The following is a 27,061-nucleotide window of genomic DNA, read 5'->3' on the forward strand; positions in this document are numbered from 1 at the left end:
CGATAGCCATAATCATACACCTCCTGTCAGCATGATGTTGAGAGGCATAATACACTGCACTAAGATAGTAGTGCAGTGTTTCATAGAAACGATCAGATCAGTGGTGAAAGGTCGCTCTTTTATGGGAAAAACAAAAATAGAAAGGCTGAAATGCTATAAAAAATTAATAAATAAAAAAAGTAAATAAATAAAACATACTATGCCATGGTAATACATAGCCTGTAAACATAATGCTAAAATGCAGAATACACTGCACTTTAATTCCAGAGCAGTGTATTATATGAGCGATCAGTAGATCGCCGTTGATTGTCCTCTTTAAAAAATACTTAAAGGCTAGGATCCCACTCAGGAATTTCAATCCGGAATATTTATGGACAGATATTCCATGCGAACATTCACGTCCTCATAAATGGCAATGTATTCTGCACAGATTGTGTCTAAAAAAAAGTTAAAAAATAAAAGACAAATGATTTATAAAACCATCAACCCCCACACCCACAAAAATATATTTATAAAAAACAAAACAAAAGATATAAAAAAATAACCCAAAAAATATAAAAAAACAAAATAATCCAAAACCCCCCTCCCATTAGCCATAACTAAACATTGCTTGTCAGCATAAGGCTGAAAGGCATAATATCCTGCCCTACAATAGCAGTGTAGTGTTTTATATGAGCGATCTGAAGATCGCTGGTGAACGCCCTATTGTAGGATTAGTTTAAAAAGTTCAAAAAATGAAAAAGAAACGGTTGATAAAATAAAAAAGAGATAAAAAACTCTCTAACAATATTTAAAAAAAGAAACTATATAGAATTGTGTTTAAAAATAAATCTACAATAAAACCCCTGCATAATACACTATCATCTACGTGCAGTGTATTATTATATGAGCTATCGAAATATTGCTGGTTAACGCCCCTTTATCAAAATAGTTAGAAAGTTATAAATGTAAAAAAGGTTGATGAAATAATTAAAAAATAACAACCCGGCCCCACAAAAACATCCCTTTAAAATGAAATTTTTTGGATCAAATATACAATTCAGAATAAAGAAAAAAAAAAATCCCCAAAATGTTATCAAAACATTTCATAATTAAAAGGCATACATTCCCATTATATAGTTAGCTGTTGTTTATAATATAAACATTTTAAATAAAATATTTAATTAAAAAATATCAAAAATATACATCATATTTTAAGTTAAAAAGAAACATGTAGTTCCCAGTGTGTTCCATCTTTTGTTTGTTTCTTTTTCTTATGCAGTTTCATAATTCCTGAGATAAGTAGTTATGGCCCTAGAGTGTTATATATATTAGCGTCTGTAGCATGTATCAGGAGCATGTTATCATACTTGTGTCTTTTTACAGGTGACTGATGTCCAGCGAGAAGGTGAACGTGACATATACGCCCGTCAGCTGCAAGAAAGGAACCACGAAACAGGTAATTAATATTTATATTAATTACTGATAACAATCAGGCTAGATGTAAAATCTAGACCTGCAGAGATTTCATAGTCTCTCTCTTATACATGAAGATATATGTGTTGTTAATAAGTATATCGTCTATGGACAGCTTCTCATATAACACAACCATATCTCAGGTACAGAGATTAGGAACATGTATGATCCTTTTTCTCTTTTTTTTAATTTGTAGGAATCCCCTTTTTCAATACTTTATAGAATAGACTGCACTGACTGCAGAGTTTACAAGTTTACTTTAGACTGTGGGCTGACTGACCTCAGACTTAAGCCTTAACTGTACTAAGTAAAAAAAATCTATATTCCTTTTTATTTTACTTCAAATATATAATTATAGTCATACACTATAGCCATAATAACTGATAGCCTGTTAATATAATGCTGAAGGGCATAATACACTGCACTTTAATACTAGTGCATTGTATTTTATAAGTGATATGAAGATCGCTGTTAAAAGGTCCCCTTTATAAAAATTTAAATGCTAGGTTCACATTGAGGAATTTCCAGCCGGAATAACTATTGACGGAGGTTCCACGGGTGCATTGCCATTACCATAGATGGCAATGTGTTCTGCATGAATAATATCTAAAAAAAAAAGTTAAAAATAAACAATTTATAAAATAATTAACCCCGACCCCTACAAAATTATACATATATATATATATATATATATATATATATATATAGATGTGTGTGTATAAAGAAAAAAAAATAATAATCCAACAAATATAAAAAATAACCCAACCCTCCCTTTACATTAACCATAATTAAACATTGGCTGTCAACATAATGCTGACACCTATAATACACTGCACTGTAATACTAGTGCAATGTATTCTATGGGCGATCAGTAGATTGCTGGTAAAAGCCCTCTCTTGGGATAAAAAAAAAGAACAAAAAACAACAAGTTAAAAAACTAATTAAACATAACACCCTTAAAAAACATTAAAAAAGAGAATATTTGTTTAAAACACACAATAAAACCCATGACAAAACCTTAACCATAAATTGTCTTTTAGAATGATGCCGAGAGGCATAAGACACTGTCATACTACTGCAGTTAATATATGAGCTGTCGAAAGATTGCTGCTTTATGTCCCTTAATGGGAATAGTTAAAAACTAAGACGCAAAACAAGGTTAATGAAATAATTTTAAAAAATCTAAATCTCCGCCTCACCAAAAACATGCCTTTAAAAACATATTTTGTATCAAATATTAAATTAAGAAAAAACAATATATAGATATGCCCAAAAAACTTTATAACCCCATAAACAAAAACTGACGATAGCCATAATCATACACCTCCTGTCAGCATGATGTTGAGAGGCATAATACACTGCACTAAGATAGTAGTGCAGTGTTTCATAGAAACGATCAGATCAGTGGTGAAAGGTCGCTCTTTTATGGGAAAAACAAAAATAGAAAGGCTGAAATGCTATAAAAAATTAATAAATAAAAAAAGTAAATAAATAAAACTGACTATGCCATGGTAATACATAGCCTGTAAACATAATGCTAAAATGCAGAATACACTGCACTTTAATTCCAGAGCAGTGTATTATATGAGCGATCAGAAGATCGCCGTTGATTGTCCTCTTTAAAAAATACTTAAAGGCTAGGATCCCACTCAGGAATTTCAATCCGGAATATTTATGGACAGATATTCCATGCGAACATTCACGTCCTCATAAATGGCAATGTATTCTGCACAGATTGTGTCTAAAAAAAAGTTAAAAAATAAAAGACAAATGATTTATAAAACCATCAACCCCCACACCCACAAAAAATATATTTATAAAAAACAAAACAAAAGATATAAAAAAATAACCCAAAAAATATAAAAAAACAAAATAATCCAAAACCCCCCTCGCATTAGCCATAACTAAACATTGCTTGTCAGCATAAGGCTGAAAGGCATAATATCCTGCCCTACAATAGCAGTGTAGTGTTTTATATGAGCGATCTGAAGATCGCTGGTGAACGCCCTCTTGTAGGATTAGTTTAAAAAGTTCAAAAAATGAAAAAGAAACGGTTGATAAAATAAAAAAGAAATAAAAAAAACTCTCTAACAATATTTAAAAAAAGAAACTATATAGAATTGTGTTTAAAAAAAAATCTACAATAAAACCCCTGCATAATACACTATCATACTCATGCAGTGTATTATTATATGAGCTATCGAAATATCGCTGGTTAACGCCCCTTTATCAAAATAGTTAGAAAGTTATAAATGTAAAAAAGGTTGATGAAATAATTAAAAAATAACAACCCGGCCCCACAAAGACATCCCTTTAAAATGAAATTTTTTGGATCAAATATACAATTCAGAATAAAGAAAAAAAAAATCCCCAAAATGTTATCAAAACATTTAATAATTAAAAGGCATACATTCCCATTATATAGTTAGCTGTTGTTTATAATATAAACATTTTAAATAAAATATTCAATTAAAAAATATCAAAAATATACATCATATTTTAAGTTAAAAAGAAACATGTAGTTCCCAGTGTGTTCCATCTTTTGTTTGTTTCTTTTTCTTATGCAGTTTCATAATTCCTGAGATAAGTAGTTATGGCCCTAGAGTGTTATATATATTAGCGTCTGTAGCATGTATCAGGAGCATGTTATCATACCTGTGTCTTTTTACAGGTGACTGATGTCCAGCGAGAAGGTGAACGTGACATATACGCCCGTCAGCTGCAAGAAAGGAACCACAAGACAGGTAATTAATATTTATATTAATTACTGATAACAATCAGGCTAGATGTAAAATCTAGACCTGCAGAGATTTCATAGTCTCTCTCTTATACATGAAGATATATGTGTTGTTAATAAGTATATCGTCTATGGACAGCTTCTCATATAACACAACCATATCTCAGGTACAGAGATTAGGAACATGTATGATCCTTTTTCTCTTTTTTTTAATTTATAGGAATCCCCTTTTTCAATACTCTATAGAATAGACTGCACTGACTGCAGAGTTTACAAGTTTACATTAGACTGTGGGCTGACTGACCTCAGACTTATGACTTAACTGTACTAAGTAAAAAAAAATCTATATTCCTTTTTATTTTACTTCAAATATATAATTATAGTCATACACTATAGCCATAATAACTGATAGCCTGTTAATATAATGCTGAAGGGCATAATACACTGCACTTTAATACTAGTGCATTGTATTTTATAAGTGATATGAAGATCGCTATTAAAAGGTCCCCTTTATAAAAATTTAAATGCTAGGTTCACATTGAGGAATTTCAAGCCGGAATAACTATTGACGGAGGTTCCACGGGTGCATTGCCATCCCCATAGACGGCAATGTATTCTGCATGAATAATATCTAAAAAAAAAAGTTAAAAATAAACAATTTATAAAATAATTAACCCCGACCCCTACAAAATTATACACACATATATATATAGATATATATATATATATATATGTGTGTGTATAAAGAAATAAAAAAAAAAACAATCCAACAAATATAAAAAATAACCCAACCCTCCCTTTACATTAACCATAATTAAACATTGGCTGTCAACATAATGCTGACAGCTATAATACACTGCACTGTAATACTAGTGCAATGTATTCTATGGGCGATCAATAGATTGCTGGTAAAAGCCCTCTCTTGGGATAAAAAAAAAAAGAACAAAAAACAACAAGTTAAAAAACTAATTAAACATAACACCCTTAAAAAACATTAAAAAAGAGAATATTTGTTTAAAACACACAATAAAACCCATGACAAAACCTTAACCATAAATTGTCTTTTAGAATAATGCCGAGAGGCATAAGACACTGTCATACTACTGCAGTTAATATATGAGCTGTCGAAAAATTGCTGCTTTAAGTCCCTTAATGGGAATAGTTAAAAACTAATAAGATGCAAAACAAGGTTAATGAAATCATTTTAAAAAATCTAAATCTCCGCCTCACCAAAAACATGCCTTTAAAAACATATTTTGTATCAAATATTAAATTAAGAAAAAACAATATATAGATATGCCCAAAAAACTTTATAACCCCATAAACAAAAACTGACGATAGCCATAATCATACACCTCCTGTCAGCATGATGTTGAGAGGCATAATACACTGCACTAAGATAGTAGTGCAGTGTTTCATAGAAACGATCAGATCAGTGGTGAAAGGTCGCTCTTTTATGGGAAAAACAAAAATAGAAAGGCTGAAATGCTATAAAAAATTAATAAATAAAAAAAGTAAATAAATAAAACATACTATGCCATGGTAATACATAGCCTGTAAACATAATGCTAAAATGCAGAATACACTGCACTTTAATTCCAGAGCAGTGTATTATATGAGCGATCAGTAGATCGCCGTTGATTGTCCTCTTTAAAAAATACTTAAAGGCTAGGATCCCACTCAGGAATTTCAATCCGGAATATTTATGGACAGATATTCCATGCGAACATTCACGTCCTCATAAATGGCAATGTATTCTGCACAGATTGTGTCTAAAAAAAGTTAAAAAATAAAAGACAAATGATTTATAAAACCATCAACCCCCACACCCACAAAAATATATTTATAAAAAACAAAACAAAAGATATCAAAAAAATAACCCAAAAAATATAAAAAAACAAAATAATCCAAAACCCCCCTCCCATTAGCCATAACTAAACATTGCTTGTCAGCATAAGGCTGAAAGGCATAATATCCTGCCCTACAATAGCAGTGTAGTGTTTTATATGAGCGATCTGAAGATCGCTGGTGAACGCCCTATTGTAGGATTAGTTTAAAAAGTTCAAAAAATGAAAAAGAAACGGTTGATAAAATAAAAAAGAGATAAAAAACTCTCTAACAATATTTAAAAAAAGAAACTATATAGAATTGTGTTTAAAAATAAATCTACAATAAAACCCCTGCATAATACACTATCATCTTCGTGCAGTGTATTATTATATGAGCTATCGAAATATTGCTGGTTAACGCCCCTTTATCAAAATAGTTAGAAAGTTATAAATGTAAAAAAGGTTGATGAAATAATTAAAAAATAATAACCCGGCCCCACAAAAACATCCCTTTAAAATGAAATTTTTTGGATCAAATATACAATTCAGAATAAAGAAAAAAAATATCCCCAAAATGTTATCAAAACATTTCATAATTAAAAGGCATACATTCCCATTATATAGTTAGCTGTTGTTTATAATATAAACATTTTAAATAAAATATTTAATTAAAAAATATCAAAAATATACATCATATTTTAAGTTAAAAAGAAACATGTAGTTCCCAGTGTGTTCCATCTTTTGTTTGTTTCTTTTTCTTATGCAGTTTCATAATTCCTGAGAAAAGTAGTTATGGCCCTAGAGTGTTATATATATTAGCATCTGTAGCATGTATCAGGAGCATGTTATCATACCTGTGTCTTTTTACAGGTGACTGATGTCCAGCGAGAAGGTGAACGTGACATATACGCCCGTCAGCTGCAAGAAAGGAACCACGAGACAGGTAATTAATATTTATATTAATTACTGATAACAATCAGGCTAGATGTAAAATCTAGACCTGCAGAGATTTCATAGTCTCTCTCTTATACATGAAGATATATGTGTTGTTAATAAGTATATCGTCTATGGACAGCTTCTCATATAACACAACCATATCTCAGGTACAGAGATTAGGAACATGTATGATCCTTTTTCTCTTTTTTTTAATTTGTAGGAATCCCCTTTTTCAATACTCTATAGAATAGACTGCACTGACTGCAGAGTTTACAAGTTTACGTTAGACTGTGGGCTGACTGACCTCAGACTTAAGACTTAACTGTACTAAGTAAAAAAAAATCTATATTCCTTTTTATTTTACTTCAAATATATAATTATAGTCATACACTATAGCCATAATAACTGATAGCCTGTTAATATAATGCTGAAGGGCATAATACACTGCACTTTAATACTAGTGCATTGTATTTTATAAGTGATATGAAGATCGCTGTTAAAAGGTCCCCTTTATAAAAATTTAAATGCTAGGTTCACATTGAGGAATTTCCAGCCGGAATAACTATTGACGGAGGTTCCACGGGTGCATTGCCATCCCCATAGATGGCAATGTATTCTGCATGAATAATATCTAAAAAAAAAAAGTTAAAAATAAACAATTGATAAAATAATTAACCCCGACCCCTACAAAATTATACACATATATATATATATATATATATACATATATATATATATATATATATATATATGTGTGTGTATAAAGATATAAAAAAAAAACAATCCAACAAATATAAAAAATAACCCAACCCTCCCTTTACATTAACCATAATTAAACATTGGCTGTCAACATAATGCTGACAGCTATAATACACTGCACTGTAATACTAGTGCAATGTATTCTATGGGCGATCAGTAGATTGCTGGTAAAAGACCTCTCTTGGGATAAAAAAAAAGAACAAAAAACAACAAGTTAAAAAACTAATTAAACATAACACCCTTAAAAAACATTAAAAAAGAGAATATTTGTTTAAAACACACAATAAAACCCATGACAAAACCTTAACCATAAATTGTCTTTTAGAATAATGCCGAGAGGCATAAGACACTGTCATACTACTGCAGTTAATATATGAGCTGTCGAAAGATTGCTGCTTTAAGTCCCTTAATGGGAATAGTTAAAAACTAAGACGCAAAACAAGGTTAATGAAATAATTTTAAAAAATCTAAATCTCCGCCTCACCAAAAACATGCCTTTAAAAACATATTTTGTATCAAATATTAAATTAAGAAAAAACAATATATAGATATGCCCAAAAAACTTTATAACCCCATAAACAAAACTGACAATAGCCATAATCATACACCTCCTGTCAGCATGATGTTGAGAGGCATAATACACTGCACTAAGATAGTAGTGCAGTGTTTCATAGAAACGATCAGATCAGTGGTGAAAGGTCGCTCTTTTATGGGAAAAACAAAAATAGAAAGGCTGAAATGCTATAAAAAATTAATAAATAAAAAAAGTAAATAAATAAAACTGACTATGCCATGGTAATACATAGCCTGTAAACATAATGCTAAAATGCAGAATACACTGCACTTTAATTCCAGAGCAGTGTATTATATGAGCGATCAGAAGATTGCCGTTGATTGTCCTCTTTAAAAAATACTTAAAGGCTAGGATCCCACTCAGGAATTTCAATCCGGAATATTTATGGACAGATATTCCATGCGAACATTCACGTCCTCATAAATGGCAATGTATTCTGCTCAGATTGTGTCTAAAAAAAAGTTAAAAAATAAAAGACAAATGATTTATAAAACCATCAACCCCCACACCCACAAAAAATATATTTATAAAAAACAAAACAAAAGATATAAAAAAATAACCCAAAAAATATAAAAAAACAAAATAATCCAAAACCCCCCTCCCATTAGCCATAACTAAACATTGCTTGTCAGCATAAGGCTGAAAGGCATAATATCCTGCCCTACAATAGCAGTGTAGTGTTTTATATGAGCGATCTGAAGATCGCTGGTGAACGCCCTCTTGTAGGATTAGTTTAAAAAGTTCAAAAAATGAAAAAGAAACGGTTGATAAAATAAAAAAGAAATAAAAAAACTCTCTAACAATATTTAAAAAAAGAAACTATATAGAATTGTGTTTAAAAAAAAATCTACAATAAAACCCCTGCATAATACACTATCATACTCATGCAGTGTATTATTATATGAGCTATCGAAATATCGCTGGTTAACGCCCCTTTATCAAAATAGTTAGAAAGTTATAAATGTAAAAAAGGTTGATGAAATAATTAAAAAATAACAACCCGGCCCCACAAAAACATCCCTTTAAAATGAAATTTTTTGGATCAAATATACAATTCAGAATAAAGAAAAAAAAATCCCCAAAATGTTATCAAAACATTTAATAATTAAAAGGCATACATTCCCATTATATAGTTAGCTGTTGTTTATAATATAAACATTTTAAATAAAATATTCAATTAAAAAATATCAAAAATATACATCATATTTTAAGTTAAAAAGAAACATGTAGTTCCCAGTGTGTTCCATCTTTTGTTTGTTTCTTTTTCTTATGCAGTTTCATAATTCCTGAGATAAGTAGTTATGGCCCTAGAGTGTTATATATATTAGCGTCTGTAGCATGTATCAGGAGCATGTTATCATACCTGTGTCTTTTTACAGGTGACTGATGTCCAGCGAGAAGGTGAACGTGACATATACGCCCGTCAGCTGCAAGAAAGGAACCTAAGAGACAGGTAATTAATATTTATATTAATTACTGATAACAATCAGGCTAGATGTAAAATCTAGACCTGCAGAGATTTCATAGTCTCTCTCTTATACATGAAGATATATGTGTTGTTAATAAGTATATCGTCTATGGACAGCTTCTCATATAACACAACCATATCTCAGGTACAGAGATTAGGAACATGTATGATCCTTTTTCTCTTTTTTTTATTTGTAGGAATCCCCTTTTTCAATACTCTATAGAATAGACTGCACTGACTGCAGAGTTTACAAGTTTACTTTAGACTGTGGGCTGACTGACCTCAGACTTAAGACTTAACTGTACTAAGTAAAAAAAATCTATATTCCTTTTTATTTTACTTCAAATATATAATTATAGTCATACACTATAGCCATAATAACTGATAGCCTGTTAATATAATGCTGAAGGGCATAATACACTGCACTTTAATACTAGTGCATTGTATTTTATAAGTGATATGAAGATCGCTGTTAAAAGGTCCCCTTTATAAAAATTTAAATGCTAGGTTCACATTGAGGAATTTCCAGCCGGAATAACTATTGACGGAGGTTCCACGGGTGCATTGCCATCCCCATAGATGGCAATGTATTCTGCATGAATAATATCTAAAAAAAAAAAGTTAAAAATAAACAATTTATAAAATAATTAACCCCGACCCCTACAAAATTATACATATATATATATATATATATATATATATATATATATATGTGTGTGTGTATAAAGAAATAAAAAAAAAAACAATCCAACAAATATAAAAAATAACCCAACCCTCCCTTTACATTAACCATAATTAAACATTGGCTGTCAACATAATGCTGACAGCTATAATACACTGCACTGTAATACTAGTGCAATGTATTCTATGGGCGATCAGTAGATTGCTGGTAAAAGCCCTCTCTTGGGATAAAAAAAAAAAGAACAAAAAACAACAAGTTAAAAAACTAATTAAACATAACACCCTTAAAAAACATTAAAAAAGAGAATATTTGTTTAAAACACACAATAAAACCCATGACAAAACCTTAACCATAAATTGTCTTTTAGAATAATGCCGAGAGGCATAAGACACTGTCATACTACTGCAGTTAATATATGAGCTGTCGAAAGATTGCTGCTTTAAGTCCCTTAATGGGAATAGTTAAAAACTAATAAGATGCAAAACAAGGTTAATGAAATCATTTTAAAAAATCTAAATCTCCGCCTCACCAAAAACATGCCTTTAAAAACATATTTTGTATCAAATATTAAATTAAGAAAAAACAATATATAGATATGCCCAAAAAACTTTATAACCCCATAAACAAAAACTGACGATAGCCATAATCATACACCTCCTGTCAGCATGATGTTGAGAGGCATAATACACTGCACTAAGATAGTAGTGCAGTGTTTCATAGAAACGATCAGATCAGTGGTGAAAGGTCGCTCTTTTATGGGAAAAACAAAAATAGAAAGGCTGAAATGCTATAAAAAATTAATAAATAAAAAAAGTAAATAAATAAAACATACTATGCCATGGTAATACATAGCCTGTAAACATAATGCTAAAATGCAGAATACACTGCACTTTAATTCCAGAGCAGTGTATTATATGAGCGATCAGTAGATCGCCGTTGATTGTCCTCTTTAAAAAATACTTAAAGGCTAGGATCCCACTCAGGAATTTCAATCCGGAATATTTATGGACAGATATTCCATGCGAACATTCACGTCCTCATAAATGGCAATGTATTCTGCACAGATTGTGTCTAAAAAAAGTTAAAAAATAAAAGACAAATGATTTATAAAACCATCAACCCCCACACCCACAAAAATATATTTATAAAAAACAAAACAAAAGATATCAAAAAAAATAACCCAAAAAATATAAAAAAAACAAAATAATCCAAAACCCCCCTCCCATTAGCCATAACTAAACATTGCTTGTCAGCATAAGGCTGAAAGGCATAATATCCTGCCCTACAATAGCAGTGTAGTGTTTTATATGAGCGATTTGAAGATCGCTGGTGAACGCCCTATTGTAGGATTAGTTTAAAAAGTTCAAAAAATGAAAAAGAAACGGTTGATAAAATAAAAAAGAGATAAAAAACTCTCTAACAATATTTAAAAAAAGAAACTATATAGAATTGTGTTTAAAAATAAATCTACAATAAAACCCCTGCATAATACACTATCATCTTCGTGCAGTGTATTATTATATGAGCTATCGAAATATTGCTGGTTAACGCCCCTTTATCAAAATAGTTAGAAAGTTATAAATGTAAAAAAGGTTGATGAAATAATTAAAAAATAATAACCCGGCCCCACAAAAACATCCCTTTAAAATGAAATTTTTTGGATCAAATATACAATTCAGAATAAAGAAAAAAAATATCCCCAAAATGTTATCAAAACATTTCATAATTAAAAGGCATACATTCCCATTATATAGTTAGCTGTTGTTTATAATATAAACATTTTAAATAAAATATTTAATTAAAAAATATCAAAAATATACATCATATTTTAAGTTAAAAAGAAACATGTAGTTCCCAGTGTGTTCCATCTTTTGTTTGTTTCTTTTTATTATGCAGTTTCATAATTCCTGAGAAAAGTAGTTATGGCCCTAGAGTGTTATATATATTAGCATCTGTAGCATGTATCAGGAGCATGTTATCATACCTGTGTCTTTTTACAGGTGACTGATGTCCAGCGAGAAGGTGAACGTGACATATACGCCCGTCAGCTGCAAGAAAGGAACCACGAGACAGGTAATTAATATTTATATTAATTACTGATAACAATCAGGCTAGATGTAAAATCTAGACCTGCAGAGATTTCATAGTCTCTCTCTTATACATGAAGATATATGTGTTGTTAATAAGTATATCGTCTATGGACAGCTTCTCATATAACACAACCATATCTCAGGTACAGAGATTAGGAACATGTATGATCCTTTTTCTCTTTTGTTTAATTTGTAGGAATCCCCTTTTTCAATACTCTATAGAATAGACTGCACTGACTGCAGAGTTTACAAGTTTACGTTAGACTGTGGGCTGACTGACCTCAGACTTAAGACTTAACTGTACTAAGTAAAAAAAAATCTATATTCCTTTTTATTTTACTTCAAATATATAATTATAGTCATACACTATAGCCATAATAACTGATAGCCTGTTAATATAATGCTGAAGGGCATAATACACTGCACTTTAATACTAGTGCATTGTATTTTATAAGTGATATGAAGATCGCTGTTAAAAGGTCCCCTTTATAAAAATTTAAATGCTAGGTTCACATTGAGGAATTTCCAGCCGGAATAACTATTGACGGAGGTTCCACGGGTGCATTGCCATCCCCATAGATGGCAATGTATTCTGCATGAATAATATCTAAAAAAAAAAAGTTAAAAATAAACAATTGATAAAATAATTAACCCCGACCCCTACAAAATTATACACATATATATATATATATATATATACATATATATATATATATATATATATATATATATATGTGTGTGTATAAAGATATAAAAAAAAAACAATCCAACAAATATAAAAAATAACCCAACCCTCCCTTTACATTAACCATAATTAAACATTGGCTGTCAACATAATGCTGACAGCTATAATACACTGCACTGTAATACTAGTGCAATGTATTCTATGGGCGATCAGTAGATTGCTGGTAAAAGACCTCTCTTGGGATAAAAAAAAGAACAAAAAACAACAAGTTAAAAAACTAATTAAACATAACACCCTTAAAAAACATTAAAAAAGAGAATATTTGTTTAAAACACACAATAAAACCCATGACAAAACCTTAACCATAAATTGTCTTTTAGAATAATGCCGAGAGGCATAAGACACTGTCATACTACTGCAGTTAATATATGAGCTGTCGAAAGATTGCTGCTTTAAGTCCCTTAATGGGAATAGTTAAAAACTAAGACGCAAAACAAGGTTAATGAAATAATTTTAAAAAATCTAAATCTCCGCCTCACCAAAAACATGCCTTTAAAAACATATTTTGTATCAAATATTAAATTAAGAAAAAACAATATATAGATATGCCCAAAAAACTTTATAACCCCATAAACAAAACTGACAATAGCCATAATCATACACCTCCTGTCAGCATGATGTTGAGAGGCATAATACACTGCACTAAGATAGTAGTGCAGTGTTTCATAGAAACGATCAGATCAGTGGTGAAAGGTCGCTCTTTTATGGGAAAAACAAAAATAGAAAGGCTGAAATGCTATAAAAAATTAATAAATAAAAAAAGTAAATAAATAAAACTGACTATGCCATGGTAATACATAGCCTGTAAACATAATGCTAAAATGCAGAATACACTGCACTTTAATTCCAGAGCAGTGTATTATATGAGCGATCAGAAGATTGCCGTTGATTGTCCTCTTTAAAAAATACTTAAAGGCTAGGATCCCACTCAGGAATTTCAATCCGGAATATTTATGGACAGATATTCCATGCGAACATTCACGTCCTCATAAATGGCAATGTATTCTGCTCAGATTGTGTCTAAAAAAAAGTTAAAAAATAAAAGACAAATGATTTATAAAACCATCAACCCCCACACCCACAAAAAATATATTTATAAAAAACAAAACAAAAGATATAAAAAAATAACCCAAAAAATATAAAAAAACAAAATAATCCAAAACCCCCCTCCCATTAGCCATAACTAAACATTGCTTGTCAGCATAAGGCTGAAAGGCATAATATCCTGCCCTACAATAGCAGTGTAGTGTTTTATATGAGCGATCTGAAGATCGCTGGTGAACGCCCTCTTGTAGGATTAGTTTAAAAAGTTCAAAAAATGAAAAAGAAACGGTTGATAAAATAAAAAAGAAATAAAAAAACTCTCTAACAATATTTAAAAAAAGAAACTATATAGAATTGTGTTTAAAAAAAAATCTACAATAAAACCCCTGCATAATACACTATCATACTCATGCAGTGTATTATTATATGAGCTATCGAAATATCGCTGGTTAACGCCCCTTTATCAAAATAGTTAGAAAGTTATAAATGTAAAAAAGGTTGATGAAATAATTAAAAAATAACAACCCGGCCCCACAAAAACATCCCTTTAAAATGAAATTTTTTGGATCAAATATACAATTCAGAATAAAGAAAAAAAAATCCCCAAAATGTTATCAAAACATTTAATAATTAAAAGGCATACATTCCCATTATATAGTTAGCTGTTGTTTATAATATAAACATTTTAAATAAAATATTCAATTAAAAAATATCAAAAATATACATCATATTTTAAGTTAAAAAGAAACATGTAGTTCCCAGTGTGTTCCATCTTTTGTTTGTTTCTTTTTCTTATGCAGTTTCATAATTCCTGAGATAAGTAGTTATGGCCCTAGAGTGTTATATATATTAGCGTCTGTAGCATGTATCAGGAGCATGTTATCATACCTGTGTCTTTTTACAGGTGACTGATGTCCAGCGAGAAGGTGAACGTGACATATACGCCCGTCAGCTGCAAGAAAGGAACCTAAGAGACAGGTAATTAATATTTATATTAATTACTGATAACAATCAGGCTAGATGTAAAATCTAGACCTGCAGAGATTTCATAGTCTCTCTCTTATACATGAAGATATATGTGTTGTTAATAAGTATATCGTCTATGGACAGCTTCTCATATAACACAACCATATCTCAGGTACAGAGATTAGGAACATGTATGATCCTTTTTCTCTTTTTTTTATTTGTAGGAATCCCCTTTTTCAATACTCTATAGAATAGACTGCACTGACTGCAGAGTTTACAAGTTTACTTTAGACTGTGGGCTGACTGACCTCAGACTTAAGACTTAACTGTACTAAGTAAAAAAAATCTATATTCCTTTTTATTTTACTTCAAATATATAATTATAGTCATACACTATAGCCATAATAACTGATAGCCTGTTAATATAATGCTGAAGGGCATAATACACTGCACTTTAATACTAGTGCATTGTATTTTATAAGTGATATGAAGATCGCTGTTAAAAGGTCCCCTTTATAAAAATTTAAATGCTAGGTTCACATTGAGGAATTTCCAGCCGGAATAACTATTGACGGAGGTTCCACGGGTGCATTGCCATCCCCATAGATGGCAATGTATTCTGCATGAATAATATCTAAAAAAAAAAAGTTAAAAATAAACAATTTATAAAATAATTAACCCCGACCCCTACAAAATTATACATATATATATATATATATATATATATATATATATATATATATGTGTGTGTGTATAAAGAAATAAAAAAAAAAACAATCCAACAAATATAAAAAATAACCCAACCCTCCCTTTACATTAACCATAATTAAACATTGGCTGTCAACATAATGCTGACAGCTATAATACACTGCACTGTAATACTAGTGCAATGTATTCTATGGGCGATCAGTAGATTGCTGGTAAAAGCCCTCTCTTGGGATAAAAAAAAAAAGAACAAAAAACAACAAGTTAAAAAACTAATTAAACATAACACCCTTAAAAAACATTAAAAAAGAGAATATTTGTTTAAAACACACAATAAAACCCATGACAAAACCTTAACCATAAATTGTCTTTTAGAATAATGCCGAGAGGCATAAGACACTGTCATACTACTGCAGTTAATATATGAGCTGTCGAAAGATTGCTGCTTTAAGTCCCTTAATGGGAATAGTTAAAAACTAATAAGATGCAAAACAAGGTTAATGAAATCATTTTAAAAAATCTAAATCTCCGCCTCACCAAAAACATGCCTTTAAAAACATATTTTGTATCAAATATTAAATTAAGAAAAAACAATATATAGATATGCCCAAAAAACTTTATAACCCCATAAACAAAAACTGACGATAGCCATAATCATACACCTCCTGTCAGCATGATGTTGAGAGGCATAATACACTGCACTAAGATAGTAGTGCAGTGTTTCATAGAAACGATCAGATCAGTGGTGAAAGGTCGCTCTTTTATGGGAAAAACAAAAATAGAAAGGCTGAAATGCTATAAAAAATTAATAAATAAAAAAAGTAAATAAATAAAACATACTATGCCATGGTAATACATAGCCTGTAAACATAATGCTAAAATGCAGAATACACTGCACTTTAATTCCAGAGCAGTGTATTATATGAGCGATCAGTAGATCGCCGTTGATTGTCCTCTTTAAAAAATACTTAAAGGCTAGGATCCCACTCAGGAATTTCAATCCGGAATATTTATGGACAGATATTCCATGCGAACATTCACGTCCTCATAAATGGCAATGTATTCTGCACAGATTGTGTCTAAAAAAAGTTAAAAAATAAAAGACAAATGATTTATAAAACCATCAACCCCCACACCCACAAAAATATATTTATAAAAAACAAAACAAAAGATATCAAAAAAAATAACCCAAAAAATATAAAAAAAACAAAATAATCCAAAACCCCCCTCCCATTAGCCATAACTAAACATTGCTTGTCAGCATAAGGCTGAAAGGCATAATATCCTGCCCTACAATAGCAGTGTAGTGTTTTATATGAGCGATTTGAAGATCGCTGGTGAACGCCCTATTGTAGGATTAGTTTAAAAAGTTCAAAAAATGAAAAAGAAACGGTTGATAAAATAAAAAAGAGATAAAAAACTCTCTAACAATATTTAAAAAAAGAAACTATATAGAATTGTGTTTAAAAATAAATCTACAATAAAACCCCTGCATAATACACTATCATCTTCGTGCAGTGTATTATTATATGAGCTATCGAAATATTGCTGGTTAACGCCCCTTTATCAAAATAGTTAGAAAGTTATAAATGTAAAAAAGGTTGATGAAATAATTAAAAAATAATAACCCGGCCCCACAAAAACATCCCTTTAAAATGAAATTTTTTGGATCAAATATACAATTCAGAATAAAGAAAAAAAATATCCCCAAAATGTTATCAAAACATTTCATAATTAAAAGGCATACATTCCCATTATATAGTTAGCTGTTGTTTATAATATAAACATTTTAAATAAAATATTTAATTAAAAAATATCAAAAATATACATCATATTTTAAGTTAAAAAGAAACATGTAGTTCCCAGTGTGTTCCATCTTTTGTTTGTTTCTTTTTATTATGCAGTTTCATAATTCCTGAGAAAAGTAGTTATGGCCCTAGAGTGTTATATATATTAGCATCTGTAGCATGTATCAGGAGCATGTTATCATACCTGTGTCTTTTTACAGGTGACTGATGTCCAGCGAGAAGGTGAACGTGACATATACGCCCGTCAGCTGCAAGAAAGGAACCACGAGACAGGTAATTAATATTTATATTAATTACTGATAACAATCAGGCTAGATGTAAAATCTAGACCTGCAGAGATTTCATAGTCTCTCTCTTATACATGAAGATATATGTGTTGTTAATAAGTATATCGTCTATGGACAGCTTCTCATATAACACAACCATATCTCAGGTACAGAGATTAGGAACATGTATGATCCTTTTTCTCTTTTGTTTAATTTGTAGGAATCCCCTTTTTCAATACTCTATAGAATAGACTGCACTGACTGCAGAGTTTACAAGTTTACGTTAGACTGTGGGCTGACTGACCTCAGACTTAAGACTTAACTGTACTAAGTAAAAAAAAATCTATATTCCTTTTTATTTTACTTCAAATATATAATTATAGTCATACACTATAGCCATAATAACTGATAGCCTGTTAATATAATGCTGAAGGGCATAATACACTGCACTTTAATACTAGTGCATTGTATTTTATAAGTGATATGAAGATCGCTGTTAAAAGGTCCCCTTTATAAAAATTTAAATGCTAGGTTCACATTGAGGAATTTCCAGCCGGAATAACTATTGACGGAGGTTCCACGGGTGCATTGCCATCCCCATAGATGGCAATGTATTCTGCATGAATAATATCTAAAAAAAAAAAGTTAAAAATAAACAATTGATAAAATAATTAACCCCGACCCCTACAAAATTATACACACATATATATATATATATATATATATATATATATATATATGTGTATAAAGAAATAAAAAAAAAACAATCCAACAAATATAAAAAATAACCCAACCCTCCCTTTACATTAACCATAATTAAACATTGGCTGTCAACATAATGCTGACAGCTATAATACACTGCACTGTAATACTAGTGCAATGTATTCTATGGGCGATCAGTAGATTGCTGGTAAAAGCCCTCTCTTGGGATAAAAAAAAGAACAAAAAACAACAAGTTAAAAAACTAATTAAACATAACACCCTTAAAAAACATTAAAAAAGAGAATATTTGTTTAAAACACACAATAAAACCCATGACAAAACCTTAACCATAAATTGTCTTTTAGAATAATGCCGAGAGGCATAAGACACTGTCATACTACTGCAGTTAATATATGAGCTGTCGAAAGATTGCTGCTTTAAGTCCCTTAATGGGAATAATTAAAAACTAAGACGCAAAACAAGGTTAATGAAATAATTTTAAAAAATCTAAATCTCCGCCTCACCAAAAACATGCCTTTAAAAACATATTTTGTATCAAATATTAAATTAAGAAAAAACAATATATAGATATGCCCAAAAAACTTTATAACTCCATAAACAAAAACTGACAATAGCCATAATCATACACCTCCTGTCAGCATGATGTTGAGAGGCATAATACACTGCACTAAGATAGTAGTGCAGTGTTTCATAGAAACGATCAGATCAGTGGTGAAAGGTCGCTCTTTTATGGGAAAAACAAAAATAGAAAGGCTGAAATGCTATAAAAAATTAATAAATAAAAAAAGTTAATAAATAAAACTGACTATGCCATGGTAATACATAGCCTGTAAACATAATGCTAAAATGCAGAATACACTGCACTTTAATTCCAGAGCAGTGTATTATATGAGCGATCAGAACATCGCCGTTGATTGTCCTCTTTAAAAAATACTTAAAGGCTAGGATCCCACTCAGGAATTTCAATCCGGAATATTTATGGACAGATATTCCATGCGAACATTCACGTCCTCATAAATGGCAATGTATTCTGCTCAGATTGTGTCTAAAAAAAAGTTAAAAAATAAAAGACAAATGATTTATAAAACCATCAACCCCCACACCCACAAAAAATATATTTATAAAAAACAAAACAAAAGATATAAAAAAATAACCCAAAAAATATAAAAAAACAAAATAATCCAAAACCCCCCTCCCATTAGCCATAACTAAACATTGCTTGTCAGCATAAGGCTGAAAGGCATAATATCCTGCCCTACAATAGCAGTGTAGTGTTTTATATGAGCGATCTGAAGATCGCTGGTGAACGCCCTCTTGTAGGATTAGTTGAAAAAGTTCAAAAAATGAAAAAGAAACGGTTGATAAAATAAAAAAGAAATAAAAAAACTCTCTAACAATATTTAAAAAAAGAAACTATATAGAATTGTGTTTAAAAAAAAATCTACAATAAAACCCCTGCATAATACACTATCATACTCATGCAGTGTATTATTATATGAGCTATCGAAATATCGCTGGTTAACGCCCCTTTATCAAAATAGTTAGAAAGTTATAAATGTAAAAAAGGTTGATGAAATAATTAAAAAATAACAACCCGGCCCCACAAAAACATCCCTTTAAAATGAAATTTTTTGGATCAAATATACAATTCAGAATAAAGAAAAAAAAAATCCCCAAAATGTTATCAAAACATTTAATAATTAAAAGCATACATTCCCATTATATAGTTAGCTGTTGTTTATAATATAAACATTTTAAATAAAATATTCAATTAAAAAATATCAAAAATATACATCATATTTTAAGTTAAAAAGAAACATGTAGTTCCCAGTGTGTTCCATCTTTTGTTTGTTTCTTTTTCTTATGCAGTTTCATTATTCCTGAGATAAGTAGTTATGGCCCTAGAGTGTTATTTATATTAGCGTCTGTAGCATGTATCAGGAGCATGTTATCATACCTGTGTCTTTTTACAGGTGACTGATGTCCAGCGAGAAGGTGAACGTGACATATACGCCCGTCAGCTGCAAGAAAGGAACCACGAGACAGGTAATTAATATTTATATTAATTACTGATAACAATCAGGCTAGATGTAAAATCTAGACCTGCAGAGATTTCATAGTCTCTCTCTTATACATGAAGATATATGTGTTGTTAATAAGTATATCGTCTATGGACAGCTTCTCATATAACACAACCATATCTCAGGTACAGAGATTAGGAACATGTATGATCCTTTTTCTCTTTTTTTTTAATTTGTAGGAATCCCCTTTTTCAATACTCTATAGAATAGACTGCACTGACTGCAGAGTTTACAAGTTTACTTTAGACTGTGGGCTGACTGACCTCAGACTTAAGACTTAACTGTACTAAGTAAAAAAAATCTATATTCCTTTTTATTTTACTTCAAATATATAATTATAGTCATACACTATAGCCATAATAACTGATAGCCTGTTAATATAATGCTGAAGGGCATAATACACTGCACTTTAATACTAGTGCATTGTATTTTATAAGTGATATGAAGATCGCTGTTAAAAGGTCCCCTTTATAAAAATTTAAATGCTAGGTTCACATTGAGGAATTTCCAGCCGGAATAACTATTGACGGAGGTTCCACGGGTGCATTGCCATCCCCATAGATGGCAATGTATTCTGCATGAATAATATCTAAAAAAAAAAAAGTTAAAAATAAACAATTTATAAACTAATTAACCCCGACCCCTACAAAATTATACACACACACATATATATATATATATATATATATATATATATATATATATATGTGTGTGTGTATAAAGAAATAAAAAAAAAACAATCCAACAAATATAAAAAATAACCCAACCCTCCCTTTACATTAACCATAATTAAACATTGGCTGTCAACATAATGCTGACAGCTATAATACACTGCACTGTAATACTAGTGCAATGTATTCTATGGGCGATCAGTAGATTGCTGGTAAAAGCCCTCTCTTGGGATAAAAAAAAAAGAACAAAAAACAACAAGTTAAAAAACTAATTAAACATAACACCCTTAAAAAACATTAAAAAAGAGAATATTTGTTTAAAACACACAATAAAACCCATGACAAAACCTTAACCATAAATTGTCTTTTAGAATAATGCCGAGAGGCATAAGACACTGTGATACTACTGCAGTTAATATATGAGCTGTCGAAAGATTGCTGCTTTAAGTCCCTTAATGGGAATAGTTAAAAACTAAGACGCAAAACAAGGTTAATGAAATAATTTTAAAAAATCTAAATCTCCGCCTCACCAAAAACATGCCTTTAAAAACATCTTTTGTATCAAATATTAAATTAAGAAAAAACAATATATAGATATGCCCAAAAAACTTTATAACCCCATAAACAAAAACTGACGATAGCCATAATCATACACCTCCTGTCAGCATGATGTTGAGAGGCATAATACACTGCACTAAGATAGTAGTGCAGTGTTTCATAGAAACGATCAGATCAGTGGTGAAAGGTCGCTCTTTTATGGGAAAAACAAAAATAGAAAGGCTGAAATGCTATAAAAAATTAATAAATAAAAAAAGTAAATAAATAAAACTGACTATGCCATGGTAATACATAGCCTGTAAACATAATGCTAAAATGCAGAATACACTGCACTTTAATTCCAGAGCAGTGTATTATATGAGCGATCAGAAGATCGCCGTTGATTGTCCTCTTTAAAAAATACTTAAAGGCTAGGATCCCACTCAGGAATTTCAATCCGGAATATTTATGGACAGATATTCCATGCGAACATTCACGTCCTCATAAATGGCAATGTATTCTGCACAGATTGTGTCTAAAAAAAAGTTAAAAAATAAAAGACAAATGATTTATAAAACCATCAACCCCCACACCCACAAAAAATATATTTATAAAAAAACAAAACAAAAGATATTAAAAAAAATAACCCAAAAAATATAAAAAAAACAAAATAATCCAAAACCCCCCTCCCATTAGCCATAACTAAACATTGCTTGTCAGCATAAGGCTGAAAGGCATAATATCCTGCCCTACAATAGCAGTGTAGTGTTTTATATGAGCGATCTGAAGATCGCTGGTGAACGCCCTCTTGTAGGATTAGTTTAAAAAGTTCAAAAAATGAAAAAGAAACGGTTGATAAAATAAAAAAGAAATAAAAAACTCTCTAACAATATTTAAAAAAAGAAACTATATAGAATTGTGTTTAAAAAAAAAATCTACAATAAAACCCCTGCATAATACACTATCATACTCATGCAGTGTATTATTATATGAGCTATCGAAATATCGCTGGTTAACGCCCCTTTATCAAAATAGTTAGAAAGTTATAAATGTAAAAAAGGTTGATGAAATAATTAAAAAATAACAACCCGGCCCCACAAAAACATCCCTTTAAAATGAAATTTTTTGGATCAAATATACAATTCAGAATAAAGAAAAAAAAATCCCCAAAATGTTATCAAAACATTTCATAATTAAAAGGCATACATTCCCATTATATAGTTAGCTGTTGTTTATAATATAAACATTTTAAATAAAATATTCAATTAAAAAATATCAAAAATATACATCATATTTTAAGTTAAAAAGAAACATGTAGTTCCCAGTGTGTTCCATCTTTTGTTTGTTTCTTTTTCTTATGCAGTTTCATAATTCCTGAGATAAGTAGTTATGGCCCTAGAGTGTTATATATATTAGCGTCTGTAGCATGTATCAGGAGCATGTTATCATACCTGTGTCTTTTTACAGGTGACTGATGTCCAGCGAGAAGGTGAACGTGACATATACGCCCGTCAGCTGCAAGAAAGGAACCACGAGACAGGTAATTAATATTTATATTAATTACTGATAACAATCAGGCTAGATGTAAAATCTAGACCTGCAGAGATTTCATAGTCTCTCTCTTATACATGAAGATATATGTGTTGTTAATAAGTATATCGTCTATGGACAGCTTCTCATATAACACAACCATATCTCAGGTACAGAGATTAGGAACATGTATGATCCTTTTTCTCTTTTTTTTTATTTGTAGGAATCCCCTTTTTCAATACTCTATAGAATAGACTGCACTGACTGCAGAGTTTACAAGTTTACTTTAGACTGTGGGCTGACTGACCTCAGACTTAAGACTTAACTGTACTAAGTAAAAAAAAAACTATATTCCTTTTTATTTTACTTCAAATATATAATTATAGTCATACACTATAGCCATAATAACTGATAGCCTGTTAATATAATGCTGAAGGGCATAATACACTGCACTTTAATACTAGTGCATTGTATTTTATAAGTGATATGAAGATTGCTGTTAAAAGGTCCCCTTTATAAAAATTTAAATGCTAGGTTCACATTGAGGAATTTCCAGCCGGAATAACTATTGACGGAGGTTCCACGGGTGCATTGCCATCCCCATAGATGGCAATGTATTCTGCATGAATAATATCTAAAAAAAAAAGTTAAAAATAAACAATTTATAAAATAATTAACCCCGACCCCTACAAAATTATACATATATATATATATATATATATATATATATATATATGTGTGTGTGTGTATAAAGAAATAAAAAAAAAATAATCCAACAAATATAAAAAATAACCCAACCCTCCCTTTACATTAACCATAATTAAACATTGGCTGTCAACATAATGCTGACAGCTATAATACACTGCACTGTTATACTAGTGCAATGTATTCTATGGGCGATCAGTAGATTGCTGGTAAAAGCCCTCTCTTGGGATAAAAAAAAAGAACAAAAAACTAAACAAGTTAAAAAACTAATTAAACATAACACCCTTAAAAAACATTAAAAAAGTGAATATTTGTTTAAAAACACACAATAAAACCCATGACAAAACCTTAACCATAAATTGTCTTTTAGAATAATGCTGAGAGGCATAAGACACTGTCATACTACAGCAGTTAATATATGAGCTGTCGAAAGATTGCTGCTTTAAGTCCCTTAATGGGAATAGTTAAAAACTAAGACGCAAAACAAGGTTAATGAAATAATTTTAAAAAATCTAAATCTCCACCTCACCAAAAACATGCCTTTAAAAACATATTTTGTATCAAATATTAAATTAAGAAAAAACAATATATAGATATGCCCAAAAAACTTTATAACCACACAAACAAAAACTGACATTAGCCATAATCATACACCTCCTGTCAGCATGATGTTGAGAGGCATAATACACTGCACTAAGATAGTAGTGCAGTGTTTCATAGAAACGATCAGATCAGGGGTGAAAGGTCGCTCTTTTATGGGAAAAACAAAAATAGAAAGGCTGAAATGCTATAAAAAATTAATAAATAAAAAAAGTAAATAAATAAAACTGACTATGCCATGGTAATACATAGCCTGTAAACATAATGCTAAAATGCAGAATACACTGCACTTTAATTCCAGAGCAGTGTATTATATGAGCAATCAGTAGATCGCCGTTGATTGTCCTCTTTAAAAAATACTTAAAGGCTAGGATCCCACTCAGGAATTTCAATCCGGAATATTTATGGACAGATATTCCATGCGAACATTCACATCCTCATAAATGGCAATGTATTCTGCACAGATTGTGTCTAAAAAAAAGTTAAAAAATAAAAGACAAATGATTTATAAAACCATCAACCCCCACACCCACAAAAATATATTTATAAAAAACAAAACAAAAGATATAAAAAAAATAACCCAAAAAATATAAAAAAACAACATAATCCAAAACCCCCCTCCCATTAGCCATAACTAAACATTGCTTGTCAGCATAAGGCTGAAAGGCATAATATCCTGCCCTACAATAGCAGTGTAGTGTTTTATATGAGCGATCTGAAGATTGCTGGTGAACGCCCTATTGTAGGATTAGTTTAAAAAGTTCAAAAAATGAAAAAGAAACGGTTGATAAAATAAAAAAGAGATAAAAAACTCTCTAACAATATTTAAGAAAAGAAACTATATAGAATTGTGTTTAAAAATAAATCTACAATAAAACCCCTGCATAATACACTATCATACTCGTGCAGTGTATTATAAAATGAGCTATCGAAATATCGCTGGTTAACGCCCCTTTATCAAAATAGTTAGAAAGTTATAAATGTAAAAAAGGTTGATGAAATAATTAAAAAATAATAACCCGGCCCCACAAAAACATCCCTTTAAAATGAAATTTTTTGGATCAAATATACAATTCAGAATAAAGAAAAAAAAATCCCCAAAATGTTATCAAAACATTTCATAATTAAAAGGCATACATTCCCATTATATAGTTAGCTGTTGTTTATAATATAAACATTTTAAATAAAATATTTAATTAAAAAATATCAAAAATATACATCATATTTTAAGTTAAAAAGAAACATGTAGTTCCCAGTGTGTTCCATCTTTTGTTTGTTTCTTTTTCTTATGCAGTTTCATTATTCCTGAGATAAGTAGTTATGGCCCTAGAGTGTTATATATATTAGCGTCTGTAGCATGTATCAGGAGCATGTTATCATACCTGTGTCTTTTTACAGGTGACTGATGTCCAGCGAGAAGGTGAACGTGACATATACGCCCGTCAGCTGCAAGAAAGGAACCACGAGACAGGTAATTAATATTTATATTAATTACTGATAACAATCAGGCTAGATGTAAAATCTAGACCTGCAGAGATTTCATAGTCTCTCTCTTATACATGAAGATATATGTGTTGTTAATAAGTATTTCGTCTATGGACAGCTTCTCATATAACACAACCATATCTCAGGTACAGAGATTAGGAACATGTATGATCCTTTTTCTCTTTTTTTTAATTTGTAGGAATCCCCTTTTTCAATACTCTATAGAATAGACTGCACTGACTGCAGAGTTTACAAGTTTACTTTAGACTGTGGGCTGACTGACCTCAGACTTAAGCCTTAACTGTACTAAGTTAAAAAAATCTATATTCCTTTTTATTTTACTTCAAATATATAATTATAGTCATACACTATAGCCATAATAACTGATAGCCTGTTAATATAATGCTGAAGGGCATAATACACTGCACTTTAATACTAGTGCATTGTATTTTATAAGTAAAATGAAGATCGCTGTTAAAAGGTCCCCTTTATAAAAATTTAAATGCTAGGTTAACATTGAGGAATTTCCAGCCGGAATAACTATTGACGGAGGTTCCATGGGTGCATTGCCATCCCCATAGATGGCAATGTATTCTGCATGAATAATATAAAAAAAAAAAAGTTAAAAATAAACAATTTATAAAATAATTAACCCCGACCCCTAC

At 30.4% G+C, this 27,061-nt stretch overlaps 1 protein-coding gene and 1 long non-coding RNA gene across 3 annotated transcripts in view; one reads left to right on the forward strand and one right to left on the reverse strand.

The window, feature by feature from the left end:
• LOC130275637 (coiled-coil domain-containing protein 134-like) overlaps positions 1-27,061 on the reverse strand; it is a 318,762-nt gene that overhangs the window by 68,329 nt on the left and 223,372 nt on the right. The window lies entirely within an intron of this gene.
• LOC130275639 (uncharacterized) overlaps positions 4,123-27,061 on the forward strand; it is a 190,705-nt gene continuing 167,766 nt past the window's right edge. For both annotated transcript variants that reach the window (XR_008844855.1, XR_008844854.1), the window contains exon 1: positions 4,123-4,199. This is a non-coding gene — a long non-coding RNA (uncharacterized LOC130275639). The remainder of the gene's footprint in view (positions 4,200-27,061) is intronic.

This window comes from Hyla sarda, chromosome 6 (assembly GCF_029499605.1).
Source record: "Hyla sarda isolate aHylSar1 chromosome 6, aHylSar1.hap1, whole genome shotgun sequence".
Classification (NCBI taxonomy): domain Eukaryota; kingdom Metazoa; phylum Chordata; class Amphibia; order Anura; family Hylidae; genus Hyla; species Hyla sarda.